This window comes from Arachis duranensis, chromosome 6 (assembly GCF_000817695.3).
Source record: "Arachis duranensis cultivar V14167 chromosome 6, aradu.V14167.gnm2.J7QH, whole genome shotgun sequence".
Taxonomy (NCBI): domain Eukaryota; kingdom Viridiplantae; phylum Streptophyta; class Magnoliopsida; order Fabales; family Fabaceae; genus Arachis; species Arachis duranensis.
The window spans coordinates 14130077-14135165 of NC_029777.3; the positions used below are offsets into that span (position 1 = coordinate 14130077).

Consider the following 5089-nt stretch of genomic DNA (forward strand, 5'->3'; position numbering starts at 1 on the left):
TTGGTGCGCGCTCCACTCCCCTGGCCGTGCCGAGATGTTCTTGTGTGATGCACCAAGTATAATGCTCTACTCACTAAGTGAGCTGAGCATTGGCTCTTCCAAGGGAAGGTCCTTGGTTCGAAACCCATGGAAAGCATGCGCTGAAGCCTTTCCTTGGTTTTCTTGTGGTGCTTTGCTTCCTTGCTTCCTCAAGGTGTGGGGTTCGAACCTTGGAGGATGCATTTTGGCCATTTTTTGCTTATTTTCCTTGTGAGTAGCGCCTCCCTCATCCCCCCTTGGTCATGGGTTCAAGTCTTGGGGCATGCACTTGCAACTTGTTTTCCTTGAATTATTCCTCAATGCTTTCGACAATGCTCACTTGGTGAGCTGAGCATTATTTTTCTTTTCATTGTTTCTTGGCTTCCTATTGTGCTCAGCTCACAAAGTGAGCAGAGCATTGTGCCTTGGTCCCATGGGAGTGAGTGTAGCGCTCACTTAGTGAGCATTGGTGCTCTTGGAGTGAGCTTCAAGGTTTCATGCGCCACACTTCCTCCTTTCTTTGCTACACTTTCTTTCTTGAGCCACACTTTTTAGGCCACGTTTTCTTCTTTTCTTCACCTACAATTAATCAAAACAACCAATCAAAGTATCACCAAATTCACAAGGTTGATAAGAAATCAAAACAACCAATCAAAGTATCACCAAATTCACAAGGTTTATAAATCATTAAAAATCAATTAAATTTAGCCTAAACCTCATGATTTAGCATCAATTATATGGTGGTTGTTTGATTCAAAGAAACCATGCATTTCCAATCCAAATCACTTACTTAGAATACAAGAAAGTGCATAAAACCTAATGAAAACAAAGAAAAGGACTAGTGTAACTAGGCTAAGATGACTTGTCATCATGACTTAGTAGCTTTTTGCTTCTGTATACTTCTGGATAAAAAAGATGCCATTATCCAGGAGATGAATGAGAAGAAAGAATTGCTTATAATTGAAAAGAATAAGATGTCATCAGAGTCTGCCAAACAAGATGAAGTTGATGATTCCCTTGATGCTTACATGTCTGGACTTTCATCCCAACTTGGTAAGAGTTATATTTGTTTGCTTTTTCTGGTTGCTTGCTTATATTTGCACATATTCATTGTATGCAATTGTGTGCTTTGATGTGTTTGGAAGTTGTTCCGAGGGTTACCTGAAACGTGTAGCTCGGTCGTCTGGCAAGACCCGAGGTAGGGGTTCCGTGCCCGAGCTTGATGTGTTGAGCGGCTGGGGGTTGTACCTGCAATGACACTCCGATGCTTAAGTTAGCATGGGTCCAAGCAGATATGTGTAGAATATAGAATGTCCCTCATACCTGGGTGCTCCAGTGTATTTATAGTAGTTGGCCGTGATCTTCCCTGGATAAGATATTCTTATCTTATCTTATCTTTTGGGAGTTTTATCTTTATCTTTGTGGAACCGCCTCTTCTAGGCCATTTCGGCCTTTAGATTTTGGGCTGTGCTCCTTCTGATGGGCCTTCCTTGCTTCATCGTCCGAGGTCCGACCTTTAGGCGTGAGCCTTAGGATGAGGTCGGGCCTTTTATGGATTGACCGAGCTGGGAGCTCGGTCAGGGGATGAACAGTGCCCCTGCCCGAGTTCGTCCTTTTTTTGGGAGGTCGAGCTCGGGCATAGTGGTTTTTCAAAATTCAAAATGACCGTTCCTGCATTTATTGCATTTTACCGTTTCTCCTCGATTTCCGTTCGGGCTCTGTGACGGTATTATTTATTTGTTCCTTCCTCTTTCTTCGTTTATTCTGTTCCCTTCTTTGATTTTTTTAAGTTTCGCCATCTCCTTTTTCGAGCACCTGCTTCTTATTTTCTTTGTTCTTCTTCCTCGAATTTTTCTGCGTTCTTTTCCGGGGTTTCCTCTGCGCCGCCATTCCGTTCTCTTTGCTTCGGAGCTCGTCGTCCTTGTTTCTCTTTTCCAGGTTTGTTCCCATCTCTTTTTCTCGTGCTCATATGCTTCTGTTTCTTTTGTGTGGCTTTTTGTTTCTTTCTTTTGCCTGGGTTGCCCCGAAAAGAGGCGCCGCCATTGCTTTGTTGTTTATACATGGGGGGGACTCTTTTCTGTTCTCTGGTATTTTGCTCCGGGTTGCTGTAATTTCTTCTAAAAGATCTTTGTTTCTTGCTTTGCTGAATGGGTTTTTGCTGTCTGCTTTTACGTGATTTTTGCTTGCTTGTTTGTATTCTTCTTTGTAGGCAAGATTTTTATGTCTCGAAAGGTTCTTCAAGCGATGTCGACCAAGATTCCAAGTGGTCTTGGTTGGGTAGATCCTGCTCCTCTAAGAGTCCCTTCTGTGGTAGATTCTGAGTATTTAGCTAGGTTTCGTAGGCAATGTAGCATATGTGAAGATAGAGAGTCTGAGAGGGATTATGAATTAGTAGCCCCGGATTCCGAGGAGAGAGTTTGCTTCCCGCCTTTAGATAGTTCCGAGAAGCTCTTCTTTTACGCTTATGATTGTTTTTTCTCTAAGCTGAGCGTTCGACTTCCTTTTACCGACCTGGAATCCGAGGTGTTGTGGTCTTGTAACCTTGCCCCTACGCAGCTCCATCCAAATTCTTGGGCATTTTTAAAGCTGTTTCAACTTTTGTGTCAGTTGTTGGGCGTTGCTCCCTCTATTTCTCTTTTTTCCTACTTGTTTGTGTTGACGAAGCCGGGGTCAGGTGGAGGGAAGGTATCTTGGGTCTCTTTTAGGGCTAACCAGGGAAGAAAGTTTTGTACCCTGTATGATGAGTCCTTTCACGATTTTAAGAATTTTTATTTCAAGGTCCGGGCTACTGGAGACGTCCGACCTTTCTTTCTAGATGAGAGTGGGGAGCCTTCTTTTCCTCTTTGTTGGCAGGAGAATGTAGTGTCTGCTAAGTATACCTTCGAGAGTCTAGATGAGGTGGAGCAGGCTTTTGTGGGTGTGGTGAGCAGTTTATGGGGTCGGGCACCTCACTTGGACACGAAGAAAATGTTGGGAGATCCAAGCCTTCTCCGTTCCGAGTTAGGTAGTTCCCGACCTCTTCGAGATTTGTTTTTTCTTAGTATTTTGGTTTTGTTTTGGTGGAATTTCTGTTGTGGTAATCCTTTTCTTTTTTATTTCTTGCAGAGATGTCTTCTCAGGCGGATTCCATGAAGTTTCTTCGTCGGACGAAGAAGTCTGTGGCTGCTCGAAATATCGAGGCCGGGGAGTGAGACTGGGGAGGCTTCTGCCCGATCTTCTCCGCAGAAGGCCACAGTGGGTGTTCAGACTCGGTCGAAGACTATTCCGACTCCCCAGTTCCGAGCTATAAGTCAGGAACCTCCGACCTCTGGGCCTGCGACCTCTTCTCCTCCTCCGTATTCGGGTCCTCCTCCCAAGAAGCAGAAGACCTCTCAAGAGCTTGCCGGTTTCAATGATAAGGACTTTGATGCTCTTGGTTGGGTTGAGCAGCATATTCTCCCCCAGACCTTTATTTCTACTGATGATGTGTCTATGGAGCATCATTTTCAGTATATGGCGCGGAGCTGTGTTCGGATGGCTAGTCTTCATGCCGCTATTGCTCGGGAGTTCAAGAAATCCCCTCTTGGGGCAACCAGCTCCCGACTTGAGAAGACTCAGTCCGAGCTTGATAGGATTAGTCAACTGAAGGCTGCCAGGATTACTGAGCTGGAGGCTTCCTTGGAGAAAGAGAAGACTAAAGCTACCGCGGCTGTGGCGGCAGCGAAGACGGCTGAGGAGATGGCGAAGGTGGCGACGGAGAATTATACTCGGATATATGCCGAGCTTGTGGAGACGAAGGAGAAGCTGCAATCCGCTCAAGATGATTTTTACGAGCTAGAAGGTCATGTGGCCAAGGGCATGGCTGCTATGTTTGAAAATTTGAAGGATCAGGTCCGGGTTCTTGCTCCCGACCTGGATCTAAGTTTGTTCAGTACTGATAACGTCGTTGTGGAAGGAAAGATTGTTCCTGCTCCCGACGAGGATGAGGTTCCGGTGTCCGACCCCAAAGTTCCGGTTGTGAACCCGACTTCACCTTTGGTCGGGGATGGATCAGTTGTGGAGGTCTCAAATCGGGAGGACGTTGCCGTCGATGCAGTCCCGATTTCTATGTTTGCTCCGCAGCCTTCTGTTGATGTGGAGTCCGGGAAGGACCTTGATCCTCTGTAATCTTTTTATTTCTGGCTTTTTGCCCGGCCTGTGGGCTCTTTTGTCTTTTTGGATGGTTTCTGTTGAACGCTTTGAACACCTTTTTGCTTTTAGCTACTTGTAGTAACTTTTTAGCTTATTATGCGGTGTTTTTGTTCGCGTTTTGGCTTTTTGCTCCGCTTTTATGCTTTTTAGTTGTTTTTTGGGTAACAACTTTTTAGCCAGCGTTTTGAAGCTTCCTTTGATTCCGTTCTTTCGCTTGTACTTTTTAGTTGTTTTTGTAAAGCAACTTTTTAGTAAGCATCTTCGGAACCTCCTTTGATTTCGTTCTTTCGCTTGTACTTTTTAGTTGTTTTTGTAAAGCAACTTTTTAGTAAGCGTCTTCGGAACCTCCTTTGATTTCGTTCTTTCGCTTGTACTTTTTAGTTGTTTTTGTAAAGCAACTTTTTAGTAAGCGTTTTTTTCGAAATCTTTGGTTCTCGCCGTTTTAAGGCTTCTTGATCCGATCTTTTTCTCGGACCTCGGGTGCTCGAGTACCTCCTTTTTGTTGGGTCCGACTTTGTCGTTGGTCGGCCCTTTTAAGTTATTTTTGTAATCTCTTTTTATTTGGCTTTTTGAGCCTTTTCAGAGTTACTTTATAACTTCTCACATTAATTTGAACCTCGTCGCTTTATCTTTGCCGACCTTGCGTGGCCTCTTGGCAAATGATTTTTTGCGTTTTGCCGAGCATAAATTAATGCGCCTTGGCGGGGTACTTTCTAGGATTTGTCGCATCATGAGGAAAGAATAGAAAAAATTTGATTAGTATTAAAAAAAAAGAAAGAATATTTACAGAGTGTTTACCCTTGACTAGGTCGGGTGTCTTACTTAACCGGGTGTCTCATTAAAAAACCCTTGTAGGGAAAAAGAGTACACCTCGGGTTAAGTTTTTCTAGCTGTAGTACCG

General features: G+C 44.3%; 1 pseudogene; it reads left to right on the forward strand.

The window, feature by feature from the left end:
• LOC110273421 (uncharacterized) overlaps window positions 1–5089 on the forward strand; it is a 42457-nt pseudogene that overhangs the window by 11987 nt on the left and 25381 nt on the right.